We start from the raw sequence: 14,553 nt of genomic DNA, 5'->3' as shown, positions 1-14,553 counted from the left end.
TCTGATTCCGTCCGTATTGGCCTGTCTAAACACACGCACACACACACGCACACACACACATTCACAAAGACAGCTGATTGCCCGGTAAATATGTAAAATGTAAATAAACAACTGTTCGTATGCTTGTTGACGTTGCTTTTGATATACATAGTTTGGTTGTGAATTTTTTTTTATTTTTTTTCATTCAAATAGCATATAGTGAATTGTTTATGATTTGGTTATTGAAATATGTCAAGACATTTGCAATATTTTACCTACTGAATGATATTTTAAAATTTATAAGGTTTGATTGATACTTTTTTTTCAGAAAGTAAAAATGGATTACGACGCGTTTGCTTCTTTGAACCCTTATAGATGTAAGTAATTATTAGATAAAATACCTACTCTTTCAATTAGCATATTTTGCAATCAACAAAAAACTCTTTTAAATTAGATTTAGATGAATCTAATTCGTCAGTTATTGTAGGTATATAGGCTGATAAAAAAGGAGACAATGCACGAGTAAGCTCTAAAGTGATTCCAGCTGCTAATTGAAGTACTTTTTGTTTTTTATTACATCAAATGCTGTTAAATGCAGAAGTACATTAATCAAACTGTTTACATTATTACAATTTACTCCTTTTGCTAAATATACATTTCTTATCGAAAATGAATACTTTTGTAACTAAATATATTGCATAATTACTATTTTAACTTTTCACACTTCTTCAAATTTTTATATCAAGACAATATTAGAACTAAACTTTTAGCTCTAAACTATGAAACCCGGCAGTAAGTCAATACTATTGTAAAATTGTCGCACGCATTTAAAGAAGATTAAAGGGTTACTGTTTAATTCTAGGTTTCATAACTTTATTTACCTACCATTTCTTGTCTTTTTAAATTCAAGGAAATTTTGATAGATAAACAAGATATTTGTATTTTAATCTAACATCAAAAGCTAATAGCTTTGTATACTTAGTAACTTAATGGCTACTCTATTAGTTCTCAGGTGCCCATATATATAAATAATCAGGGGTACCATGAGTTTCTGGACTCTGTGGTTCTCTAGATTTTAATAATATTAAAAAAATAGTATTCGAAAATGTTACTTTTATGTTGCTATTCTACTCTTTCATTCCATCTACATATCTGTTTCTCCTATTTTCCTATTATATAAAGTAGTAAGCGTTTTTTGTCTGTCCCGAAGGATCTCGCTAACCGCTGAACCGATATTGTTCTCCTTTACAGAGAAGCTTCTTATAGGTCCTGGAAAGGTTTTAAACTATTTTTCGAGTGTCTTAACCCCCCTCTCCCCCCAAAATAATTTTTATAACTCTTTGGAAACTCAAATTTATAATAGGATGAGGTCGACTTTTCCTTCTCCTACCAGTGTAGTGCCCCTAGAGTCTTCTAGGGGCGTAACCGCTAGTTGTATTAAATAAGGACGCTTGTTTTAAATATTGTTATTGTTAAACAAAACTCCTAAACAATTGTGTATCATGTCAATTTCTCATTTATTTGTCTGAAAGTAATATTTAAGGGGGGTGGAGGGGTTACTACGTTCATTCTGTTCGGAAACCGTGATCAAAATGGGCTAAATATTGAGCTAGATTCTTGTAACTTGGTGCATATGCCTAGTCTATTAGGTACTAGATCTAAATTAAAAAAAGTCCATTTTTTAGGTTAGGTTTGGTAAGAAGAACCCTGCGGAAATGGGTTTTCTAGGCTTTTTGGTCTATTTTTGTGTAGAGACTTACCTACTTTAATTGTTTTTTTTTCTTCTCGAAAACACTGTGTCTATTCTTAAGGACATTAATTAAAATAATTTGGCAAATCGGAGGCCAACCCCATAGGGATAAGGGAGATGCCTACAGGGGTTAAGTGTTTTTTTTTCTAAAGTGTTTCGTAGCCAGAGCCGGAGCCGGGAGCAGCAACATATTTGGTGGAGCCGGATCCGGAGACGTATTTTTTGTTAAAAACGGCTCCGGCTCAAGATTAGCTAAAAGTGTTTTTTTAAAGTAATAATATAATTTGGCAACGGTCTATTTCCATATAATAAACTGAAAAACTATTGTTACTTAAAAAATAGACACACATCCTTCTACTTTTATATAGCTTTAATCAAATAAAAGCAAAATATTTTATATTATTTATTTTATTTTATCAAATTCAATAATGAAAAAAAATTGATATATTAATTTTAAGGTAGGAGCCGGAGCCGCATCAAAATTAAACGGCTCCGACACCCTGCCTAACCTAATATAAAGAATTTTTTTATTTACAATTAGTACGTATTGCACAAGACTTATGTACCAAGTTTCAAAATCTACCTCCATATTTTGTCCATTTTACTCACAGATTACAAATAAACGGCACCGTTTACCACCCCTCCCCTTATGTAAAGTCAATGTATGCCCTAATTAATGCCTATATGCAGTATTAGTAATAAAACATAATCATCGTTTTTTTTAAAGGGATAGTTGCATGAAGTGCATTTTAAAAAATATTGTTAATTTTTTTTCTTTTTAAAATAATATAGTAATGCATAATATAAAGTTATTGATTAAAATTAAAAGATTTGGCCAGGGATTTTCCTAAAAAAATGACTTTTTCATTTTTATTTTCAAACTTTTTACATGTTATATACCTACCTATGGCAAAATCTTTTTTGTCAAAAATACAACTTTTGATCGCATTTACTAAGGGGGGGGGGGGGGCGTAATGACATAAGCTCTTAAACCGTGAGCAAAATGGTCTAAATATTGAGCTAGACCCTTCAAACTTGGTATATAAGCCTAGTCCTATAGGTATTACATCTAAATGGCAAAAAAATCCAAAAAATTTTATTTTTAGGTTAGGTTAGGTAAGAAAAACCCTGCGGGAATAGGGTTTTTAGGCTTTTTTTGGTCTATTTTGATGTGAAAACTTGCCTTAAATTGTTTTTTCTTAGGGTTTTAACTTAAATACACTGTATCTATTCATATGGACATTTTTAAAGATGATTCAGCAAGTCGGGGACCGACCCCGGGGGGCTAGGTGGGTGGCCCGCAGGGGTTAAGTTCATTTTTCCCAATATATTTGTTGTGATACATCAAATAATAGGTTTTTTAGGTCAAGGAACTCAAATTCAGAGCTAAAATAAGCATTAGACTAATCTGAAGCTAGCCCCAGCGGGCTAGGTTGGTGGCCCGCAGGGGTTAAGTGCATTTTTTCTAATATATATCTTGTTATATATCAAACTATAGGTTTTTTAGGTCAAGAAACTCTCCCCCGGGCTAGGTTGGTTTTCTGCAGGGCTTAAGAGCATTTACCTAAACTAACCTAGAAACTTACTCATATTTTTACAGGTTTTTTTCTTGAATAAACTGTGTCTATTAATGAAGACTTTATTTAAGATGATCCAGCAAGTCGGGGACCGACCCCAGCAGGCTAGGTGGGTGGCCCACAGGGGTTAAATGCATTTTCCCCAATATATATGATGTGATACATCAAATGATATGTTTTTTAGGTCAAAGAACTCAAATTCAGAGCTAAAAAAAGCATTAGAATAATCTAAAGCTAACCCCAGCGGGCTAGCTGGGTTGCCCACAGGGCTTAAGTGCATTTTACCTAAGATACCTAGAAACTTACATTTATTATTTTTTTAGGTTTTTTTTCTAGAATAAACTGTCCATTCCATGAGGACCTTATTTCAGATGATTCAGCAAGTCGAAGACCGACCCCAGCGGGCTAGGTGGGTGGCCTGCATGGGTTAAGTGCATTTTTCCCAATATATATGTTGTGATAAATCCAATTATATATTTTTTAGGTCAAAGAACTCAAATTCAGAGCTGAAATAAGCATTAGACTAATCTGAAGCTAACCCAAGCGGGCTAGATAGGTAGCCCACAGGGCTTAAGTGCATTTTACTTAACCTAACCTAGAAACTTACATTTAAATTTTTTTTATGTTTTTTTTCAAATAAACTGTCTATTCATGAGGACCTTATTTCAGATGATCCAGCAAGTCGAAGACCGACCCCAGCGGGCTAGGTGGGTGTCCCTCAGGGGTTAAATGCATTTTTTTAAAAAGTATGTGTTGTCATACATCCAACTATAGGTTTTTAAGGTGAAGAAGCTCAAATTTACAGCTAATAAAAGCATCAGACTAATCTGAAGCTAGCCCCAGCGGGCTAGGTGGGTTGCCTGCAAGTCTTAAGTGCATTTACCTAACCTAACCTAGAACCTTACTTTTTTTATGGTTTTTTTCTGGAATAAACTGTGTCTATTTATTAGAACATTATTTAAGATTTAAGACCCCAGCAGGCTAGGTGCATTTTTAGTTGTCATACATAAAATTATAGGTTTTTTAGGTCCAGAAATTCAAAGGGGTAGTTTCACGAAATGCATTTGAACTTAATTTAGTGAACTGCATATTTTTTCCTGGTTAATTGGTTAAACTACATTTATATGGCATATATTTGAAAGAATTTCAATTTTGATAGTACAATGTTAGTGGTGGAAGAATTTAATGTGCTAATAGGATACAATTTTTTAATTTAATGTATACCACATACCACGAAAAAACTAGCATCAGGTTTCTATTGTGTTTTTTTAGCTCCAAATTGACTTAAAAAACCTATAGTTTGATGTATAACAACACATAATTTGGAAAATTAACCTCTGCAGGCCACTCACCTAATCCGCAGGGGTTAGCCTTAGGTCAGTCTAATGCTTAAAATAGCTCTGACTTTGAGTTTCTTGACATAAAAAACCTATAATTTGATGTATGACAACACACTACACTACACCCCTGTGGGCCACCCACCCGCTGGGGTCGGTCCCTAACTTGCAACAAGATCTATATTGGAAATAATGCATTTAACCCCTGCGGGCCACCAACCTAGCCCGCTGGGGCTAGTTTCAGATTAGTCTTATGCTAATTCTAGCTCTGAATTTGAGTTAACTGACCTAAAAAACCTATAATTTAATGTATCGCAACATATATATTGGGCAAATGCACTTAACCCCTGCGGGCCACCCACCTAGCCCGCTGGGGTCGGTCCCCGACTTGCTGGATCATCTTAAATAAAGTCCTCATTAATAGACACAGATTATTCAAGAAAAAAACCTGTGAAAATATAAGTAAGTTTCTAGGTTAGGTTAGGTAAATGCTCTTTAAACCTGCAGAAAATCAACCTAGCCCGGGGGGGTTAGCTTCAGGTCAGTCTAATGCTAATTTTCGCTCAGAATTTGAGTTTCTTGACCTAAAAAACCTATAGTTTGATATATAACAAGATATATATTAGAAAAAATGCACTTAACCCCTGCGGTCCACCAACCTAGCCCGCTGGGGCTAGCTTCAGATTAGTCTAATGCTTATTTTAGCTCTGAATTTGAGTTCCTTGACCTAAAAAACCTATTATTTGATGTATCACAACAAATATATTGGGAAAAATGAACTTAACCCCTGCGGGCCACCCACCTAGCCCCCTGGGGTCGGTCCCCGACTTGCTGAATCATCTTAAATAATGTCCATATGAATAGATACAGTGTATTTAAGTTAAAACCCTAAGAAAAAACAATTTAAGGCAAGTTTCCACATCAAAATAGACCAAAAAAAGCCTAAAAACCCTATTTCCGCAGGGTTTTTCTTACCTAACTTAACCTAAAAATAAAAATTTTTGGATTTTTTTGCCATTTAGATGTAATACCTATAGGACTAAGCTAATATACCAAGTTTGAAGGGTCTAGCTCAATATTTAGACCATTTTGCTCACGGTTTAAGAGCTTATGTCATTACGCCCCCCCCCCCTTAATACCTAGAGCTTTTAACTTTTTATACAACAAAATAATTAGGTACAAGAGTATTCTATGATATGTATTTTTTTGTAATATTGATGTAAAACTTACAAAGGAGTATATATATAAATATGTTTATATTGTATGGTTAGTTAGTTTGTGGAGATAATGTGTATATCGTCAGGAAACCAGATGGTTTTCTTTATTTTTTAAAAGTACCTATCCATAGAAAAACTGTCCTATGAAGAACCGGATGTTTTTTTTTATGTTCTTTAACTTTAGAGAACTTGCCCTAAGGAAACCTCGGTTCATTTTTATATAACTCTTGTGAATTATTGTCAAATAAAAAAAGTTTAGTCAGGTCAAAGTTAAAAATTCTTTTACACATAATCATATCTAAACAATGCCTAATATATTCTACTAAGGCATATTAAAGTACACTACTCAAAGTACCTTAACTCTTTAAATGCACTTCGTGCTTTTTTTCTCCAATGGGTCATTGATTTTTTTTTTTGATATAGGATACATGAATGGTTCATCTATTAAACTTGCTACCAATGCATTAATTCACTAAATTTACTAAATGTAGCCATACTTTTCTTTCTATTTAGCTGACCCAGTCAGAAAGCCAGGCATAGTACAGCGCCCAGAAGATGCACATCCAGATGCAGGTACTGTTTTTGGATGCTTGCGTAGTAATCCTATTATATAAAGTATTTTTTTGTCTTTAGCGAAGGATCTTGCTAACTGCTGAACTGATATTGTTCTCCTTTACAATAGATTTTGTTACAGGTCCAGGGAAGGTTTTTACCTATAATTGGGGAGTGTATCTTCACCCTCCCAATTAAATAAACTAGGTATTTTCTTTTTAAAACTCAAATTGAAAGATGGAGGTAGCCGGGTCGAATTTCCCCTCTAACCTTAAGTATCCCTAGAAGTTCTAGGGGCTTCGCCTCTAGTTAGTAATAAAGTAAATTGTAGTTTTGCTTAATTTAATTTTTTCATAAGAAATGTTGTATACCGCTATTAGTATGAATGAAATATTAAATATACCTATATAATTTTTAGTTCCAAATATTCCAATTTTGGTGGAAACATAAGGGAGATAGCACTTAGAATGAAAATTATGTAATGAAATTTGGCAAGATAGGTATACCTAATTTTTTTTAAATGGGAGGGGGCGGTCGTGTACTTTTTGAAACTAAACGACAACTCAACTTTAAAAAAGGTTTACATCAATGAAAGGGAACTATCCACATGGGAGCAAGTGATTCTAAGCACTTTCCAGCATTGATCCTTAGTTTTTTTTTAGTGAATATACTAGTTATCAACTAAAAAGTTTGGTTTTACCATGGTTTTATATGAAAAAAACTTTAAAATGTAAATCGTTTTTTGATCCAATATCATCAAATGCTTTTTGAGTTCAAAGAACAAAATAAAATAACACGGCAGAAAAGCATTAAATGCTGTAAATTGCAAAAGTACTTAAATTAAACTGTTTATAATATTACATGGTACCAACCCTTTTTCTAAATAAACATTTTTAATCAAAATAATATACTTTTGTGTCAAAGCTTTAAAAAGCAGTTTGAAACATCAAAACATTAGATAATATTGCACCAAAAATGCTTTGCTTTTAAATTTTTTTCATATAAAACTAGGGATGGCAATCCGTCAAATTTTGGACCAGATTCGGATTCTTACAAGAATCCGTCCAAAAAAATAGCGGATTCTCGCGGATTCCAGATTCTAGCAATATTTTAAAAGGCTTTTTAAAAAATTGAAAATTTAAGTGCTACATATGTCCTAAAAATTAACGTTCTTGGTGTTTTCTATAATTCACTTCCGAGATTTTAAAAGATGTTATATATACCTAGCGGCTTCGCCCCCAGCCTCTAGGAGCTGTGAACCAACTTCCCCAATAAACAAAAAAAAATTTTTTTGGGAGAGGGGGGGGGGGTTGGGGGTGAACCATCCTCCAAGAAAATAGCTAAAAACCACCACAGGACCGATATGTATATACCCTGAAAAGTAGAATCCGATCGGTTCAGTGGTTACCAAGATCTTAAGGGATGGACAGACAGACACACAGGCAGACGGACAGACATCATTCTACTTTGTGTTATAGATGATGATAATGACAAGTATTAATAAACTCTAGGCTCTAATTTTAGTCTACCAACTAGCGGCTACGCCCCTAGAGGCCTCTAGTGGCACTTTGAATGTTTTTTTTTTATTTGAAATATCTAATTAGAGAAATAATTGGTTTATGCTTCGTTCAAGTTTCTTTTTTGGGAGGGTTATTTTTTTCTAGGGGCAATTTCTCTTGGGAGGGTGGTGGTACCCTCCCCCAAAATAGTTATAAACCTTCCCTGGACCTATGAGAAGCTACCCTGTTATGGAGAACCCGATCGGTTCAGCGGTTATTGAGATCCTTCGGTACAAACACACAGACAAACAGACATCCTGTTACTTTAGTATAAGGATTAAGAATCCGAATCTGCTATTTAAAAACGGTTTCCGGATTCAAATTCCAAAATTGGCCAAAAAATTAGGCGGATTCCGGATCCCAGATTCAGATTGCCAACCCTATATAAAACCATGGTGATACCTAACTTTTTAGTCGATAAACCAAATAGTAAACTTAGACCTAGTATATTCACTAAAAAAATACTATGGATCAATGCTGGAAGGTGCTTAGAATCACTTGCTCTTGTTCGTGGATAGATCCCTTTGGCATGGCTGTTGTTTTAAAGAATTTGGAACTGAACAAAAAAAGTTTCTCTCAGAAGGTTAAAAATGATCTAAATAGCAGTTTTTGAAATAAGACAAAAATTTACGGCGGTTTTCGGCAAAAACAGCAGTTCTGCCGCCGTCTCCCCACGGAAAAAGCAAATGCTATGCCTATTTTTAGTGCTTTAACTCTTTTTTTGGGTTATTTGCTTTAACAAAGTTACAAACCTTAAACCTTACCTGGACCTATGATAAAATTTTCTGTACAGAAAAACCTTCTCTGTCCAGTATTTATCAAGATACATACATACAGACTCACACCCTATTACTTGTATATAATAATATATAAATACTACACTAGGACTAATAAATTCATTTCAAAAGAAAAAAAGGTCTTGCAAAGTCTTTATTTAAAACAAAAAAAAACACCTATTAAAATAACTAAAGGGGTAGTTGCACGAAATGCATTTAAACTTAAATTTAGTGAACTGCTAATTTTTCCCTTTTTAATGGTTTGAACTACATTTCAATTTCTACCATGTAGTTTTAATAATATCAAGAAATGAAATTCGTATTCTTGTGATATATACAATGGATATAGTTGGCTTATTTTCACAAAACAGCACATTGACTATTTTTGTGATATCTTATTGTTTGGTATTTATTGTAGGGTTGGCAATCCGTCCAATGTTTGGACCTGATTTGGATTCGGATGCTTACAAAAATCCGCCCAAAAATGAAACAGATCAATCCGTGGATTCCGGATTCTTTTTTTTTTTTGACGGATTCCAGATCTTCAGATCTCGGATTCTAGCAATATTTTAAAAGGCCCTTTTTAAAATAAATTAGAGAATTAAATCTTATCGGGTGCTGGGAAGAATCTAAAGCAGCGTTTTTTCATACTTTCACAAAAGCTTTTCTCCTATTTCTAGACCCTACATCGCCCATTTGCTAACCCTTACTCAACCTAACCTAACTTTGTTAAAAATTGAAATATATATTTAGACAAAAAAAACTCAAGATGCTGATTTTAGCTTAACAATTAACAATCCGAATCCGCTATTAAAATAACGGATTCAAATATTTCCATAAATTGAACAGATTCCGGATTGGATTGCCAACCCTAATTTATTGTAATACAAAGTTATATATGTTTCATGGTATACTCGTAACTTCTGCTCGAAATCATTTTTTTGAAATGCACTTCATGCAACTTTCCCTTTACCAAAGATACTAAACTTATTTTTTCTGTGTTTTTTAGGCTGATGTTGTTGACAATGAACAACCTTAAGGCGGTGGCAAAGGTCCGAATGAGGTACAGCTGTAGTCGGCGGTCAAGCCGCCAGAGGAGACAAGAGCGAGGTGTTGAGACTCTGTGTGGGACTTGTCAATGGGGCTGTTAAGTAAGTTTTTAGATAGATAGATAGACGGGCGGCATTATAGCTAAAAACGGTAGACACCGAATGAATGGACAAATGATAGAGTAGAGATTTTTGGTCAATTTAAAAGAATGAAAAAATAGATGTAAGTAGCTTGGATTTATAGTCAGGGGTCAGATAAAGTACCTAATCAATATTATTAAGAGTAATTTCAAATGATAAGTTGTTAGGTATTTAAAACCAATTTTTGAACTTAAAACAAGTGAAAATTCTTTTCAAATTATTGCACTTAAATCTAACTCGATCAATTAAGATTTAAATGCATTTTTTATGGTCTAGTCTGCTTTTTTTATACACTGATAGTTTGTACAAACTGATCAATATCTTTACTTTCAGGAATGTCAATAGGATAACCCTACTCGTCATTCACCTGCACACCAATCTAGAAAAACTTTGGCAAGAATGTGCTGACTACACAGGCAAATGGGACCAAATGCGGGGACACCGGGACGAACACCTACCCAAAGCAGTAGTTATTTGTTAAAATGTTCTTTTTTCTTTTCGCTAAAAACTGATTTAAATCATTTGACGTTTGTATATTTCCATTGAAGGGATACTTGCATGAAGTGCATTTGACAAGATTGATTGCAAGCAAAAATTACAAGAATATCATCTAACATAATTAATTTTTTATTACAATAAATAGCAATCAATTAGACACCATCAAAATAGTCATCAGAATGTTTTTGTGAATACAGGACAGCCATTTAAAATGCAAAAATCCAAAAAATATGATTTTCAAGTCTTGATATTTTTAAAACTACCTTGTAGAAAATTGAAATTCTTTCAAATACCTATAGATCATAAAGATGTAGGTAGTTTAAACTATTGAACAGAAAAAAATATGCAGTTCAATAAATTCAAGTTTAAATGCACTTTGTGCAACTACCCCTTATCGTTTCTTCCTTGCTTTCCTTGATTAATGTCAATTGCTTTATCAGTGCTTTCCCTAAAAGTGCCTGCATGTATTCCCAAGGCCTTACTCTACTACGGGAATACAGTATCCAATTAACTTAACCTGACCTAAACAAACAAAAAATCAACCCCCCTTTTTTCCAATTTACTTCAAAGTAGGGGAAGAGGGGTTGGTGATAATCTGTGCTTGACTAGGCGCTTTTAGGGGAAACCACTGATGTTATTCTTTACTTTTTCCTTTTGAGTAGACAAATACATTAGGTTGTAGATCAATCTTTCATTGTGATTTTAAAAAATATTTTAATAAAAGTACCCAGGTATATTACGGGTTAGGACAATCGACGAAAAATTTATGTACAACCACAATTTCAATATACAAAATTGCTCCTTTGTAGATTTAAATTAAGTTTTGACACCTATGGTTTGTAAAATTCAATTAAGATTCTATTAGGTTCCCAAATTTTTTTTTTTTTTAAGTACAATTAATATTAATCTAATCTTACCCACCTTAAAGTGGATAATAATTTTTATGGGAAGTAAAGGTGTGTAAAGGGGGGATTTTAAATGCAACCATTTCGTAATTAATTTGCAAATGGCACTTAGAATCCGAATTTCGTTATGAAAATCCTATGTAGGTCTCTTTTCACTAAATTGAACAAAAAGTTGCAAAAGTAAAGACTGTCGGCTCAGCCGTTAGGCCGTTTTTCGGCTATTTTCCCATAAAAATGTCACAAGCCCTATCTAAACATCATACTCTTGGCCTCTCCTAGCCGTTTACATCTTGTTCTAGCCGGTAGCGACTGCTACTAGAAATTGAAAAAAAAATGGTAATTGGCATCATTAAACACGAAGCCACTATCGGTTACTTCTACAACTTTTTGTTTAAATTAGGGAAAATAGATCTACCAAAGATTACGCATGCCAAGTTTCATAACAAAATTCGAATTCTAAGCAACATATGTGCATTGATTACAAAATGGTTGCATCAACCCCCCCCCCCCCCCTTAATTTGAGCTCTTTCTTTAATTCTCTCGTGATAGTTTTTTTGTTGAATTTTTTATTTAGTTGCACAGCTACTTCATATATATAATATACTAGCGGCTACGCCCCTAGAGGCCCCTAGGGCACTTGAGGAGGGAGGAGTCGAATTTGATAACCCAATTTCTTATTTTAGATTTTAAGAGAAAGTACCTACCTATTAAAAAAAATTTTGAAGGTGGAAATTTTTTTTTTTGGAGGGGGATATTTTTCATTTTTTGGGAGGGGGGAGGGTTAGGGGTGTTCCACCCCCCAAGAAAAGTTATAAATCTTCCTGGGACCTATGAGAAGCTACCCTGTTAAGGAGAACCCGATCAGTTTAGCATTTAGCGAGATCCTTTGGTACAAATAAACAGACAAACAATCAGACACACAGACTAAGATCCTTTTACTTTATTATAAGGACTAGCGGTTACGCCCCTAGAGGCCTCTAGGGGCACTTGAGAAGGAGAGAGTCGAATTTAATAACCCAATTTGAAATTTCTTTTTTTAGATTTTAAAAGAAAAGGTAAAAAAAATTGGGGGGGGGGGCGAAATTTTTAATTTTAATTAAACAAAATTCAAACAATTTTTTTTTCCGGGGGGGGATTTTTCATTTTTGGGGGTTTGGGGTGTCCCACCCCCCAAGAAGTAGTTATAAACCTTCCCGAGACCTATGAAAAGCTACCCTGTAAAGGAGAACCCGATCGGTTCAGCAGTTAGCGAGATCCTTGGTAAAGACACACAAACACCCTGTTACTTTAGTATAAGGATTATCAAACTGTAATACTGAAGACCATGTATAACATAGTATTACACACAATATTCAGCGACTATTAAGATAAAAATCATAGAATTAAAACCAGTTTTGCTTGCCGATACCTTCAGCCCCTCACTTTAATATCTAGAAAGCTGTGTATTAAATTCTAAATTGTTATATATTTGTTATGTAATACACTTATTGATTGAAATAAATACACCATTTAGAAAGTAATATTTTAATTAAAGCGTGGCGACTCTACAATCCTAATATCTCAGTAAGTCTGTTAAGAATTACTTTTTAATATAGTTTTTTTTAGCAATGATAATTTATAAATTACTCTAAAATTTACTTTGTCTAAGATCGAATTTATTTACCAAAGATTGCATAGGTACAATTCCCCGATCTTGGACGACAATTTCACCATTGGGAAAAGAAATAAAATTAACATAGGTATATTAGGTATAATTTGATAAAATTACATCAGCATTCCGATAATAATATCTCTTAAAAATAGGTTGTGTCTCAAGAAATATGATTTAAGGAATAAGAAATTTTCTTGATAAAAATGTCTTCAAATCAATTCAAAATTGAAAGTAAAAATCCTGAGAGGATAATACCACTTTTTGATTTCTACTTCGAAAACCTTTAAGCAATCATTAACATTTTTATTTGTCCTAAATATAATCCGAACAGCAACATCGCAAGCCCTTAAATATTTCTTTTCAGGCGTGCGTTTTACGTGCAAAATCATTACTATAACATATCGAAATAACATTTAAAATTAAAGTCCTTTCTTCCATCACTTCTTGTCTAAATACAACAAAGATAACAAAATCCATAAAGCAAAGCTCTGAAATGGTAGGACAAGCAATCATTAACACTTGCATCAGAACTGAACAAACATAATATAAATGTATAAGTCTAAGTAAAATAGCAAGTAAATATGGTGACTCGTGCCACGACATGCCAGCAATTTTATTTTGGGTGCTACTCCCTTAGTTTTAGAGATAATTGGGTAAAATCTTTTTGGTTGTGTAACCCCAAGTTTTGGTATCTTTAAAAAAAAACGGTGACTGGACCACCATTCGCCGCCGCCCCAATTTTTTTTTTATTGCATTTCTCGCTGTATTAGGCAATTTGGAATCATTTGCGACCATGTTATTTTTAAAAATTTCCCATTGCAAGTAACCCTGGGACTTCAGTCATTTTTTTCAAATTCTCCTTTATCAAGGTAGATCTTAAATTCAGTGCTTTTATTGAACTTTTAAAGATATTGAAACAAAATCTTTTTGGGTTGGTCAGTAAAATATATTTTTATAAATAACTGCGGCGGTACCGCCGCTCCTGCCATTTACCGCAGTTTTCCGCCGCTGCCAAAAAAATTTGTTATTGCATTTCTCGCCGAATCAGGTAATTTGGAATCATTTGAAACCTTGTTATTTTTTAGCGGGACAGCAGGAGCGGCGGTTTTATTAAAGATACCAAAACTTGGGTTAATTAGTGACACAACTAAAAAGATTTTACCCAATTATCTCTAAAACTAAGGGAGAAGCACCCAAAATAAAATAGTTGGTATGTTGTGGCACGAGTCATCATCCCCCCCACCTTTGTTGCAAACCTGCTTATAGACATATTTACATTTTTAGGACTTATATATAGAGCTGCTTTGCTTATAACATTGTACCTTATCGTAATTGGAATCAAAGGGAGTTATAAATAGTAAAAATCCCTATGTTTTAATGGATGTACAGTCTTTCTGGTAAAGATTATACATATAGTTGTTTGTTACGCTTCCTAAATCAATACGACAATTGAATAAGTGTGAAGAGCTAACTTTCTGGGTATACATATTACATACGGACGGACGGTTCGGACCCTAATTAAAACTAAAAGTAATAAAAACTACATTATCAACATCTACAAG

At 33.8% G+C, this 14,553-nt stretch overlaps 1 long non-coding RNA gene across 5 annotated transcripts; it reads left to right on the top strand.

The window, feature by feature from the left end:
- The first annotated feature begins 275 nt into the window (after positions 1-275).
- On the top strand, positions 276-12,856 carry LOC145304001 (uncharacterized). Of its 5 annotated transcripts, none has more exons than XR_013873935.1 (5): positions 276-356; positions 6,374-6,433; positions 9,757-9,898; positions 10,271-10,858; positions 11,098-12,856. It is a non-coding gene; the product is annotated as an uncharacterized LOC145304001 (long non-coding RNA). The 5 variants fall into 5 exon arrangements; XR_013873937.1 differs by having other exon boundaries at positions 10,271-11,270; positions 12,697-12,856; XR_013873934.1 differs by having other exon boundaries at positions 10,271-11,270; positions 11,915-12,856.
- The last annotated feature ends 1,697 nt before the right edge of the window (positions 12,857-14,553 follow it).

The sequence above is a fragment of the Acartia tonsa genome, chromosome 13, assembly GCF_053477335.1.
Source record: "Acartia tonsa isolate MP-2025a chromosome 13, ASM5347733v1, whole genome shotgun sequence".
NCBI lineage: Eukaryota > Metazoa > Arthropoda > Copepoda > Calanoida > Acartiidae > Acartia > Acartia tonsa.
The sequence above is the reverse complement of the archived record's forward strand: the minus strand, read 5'-3'. Positions and strand labels throughout refer to the sequence as shown.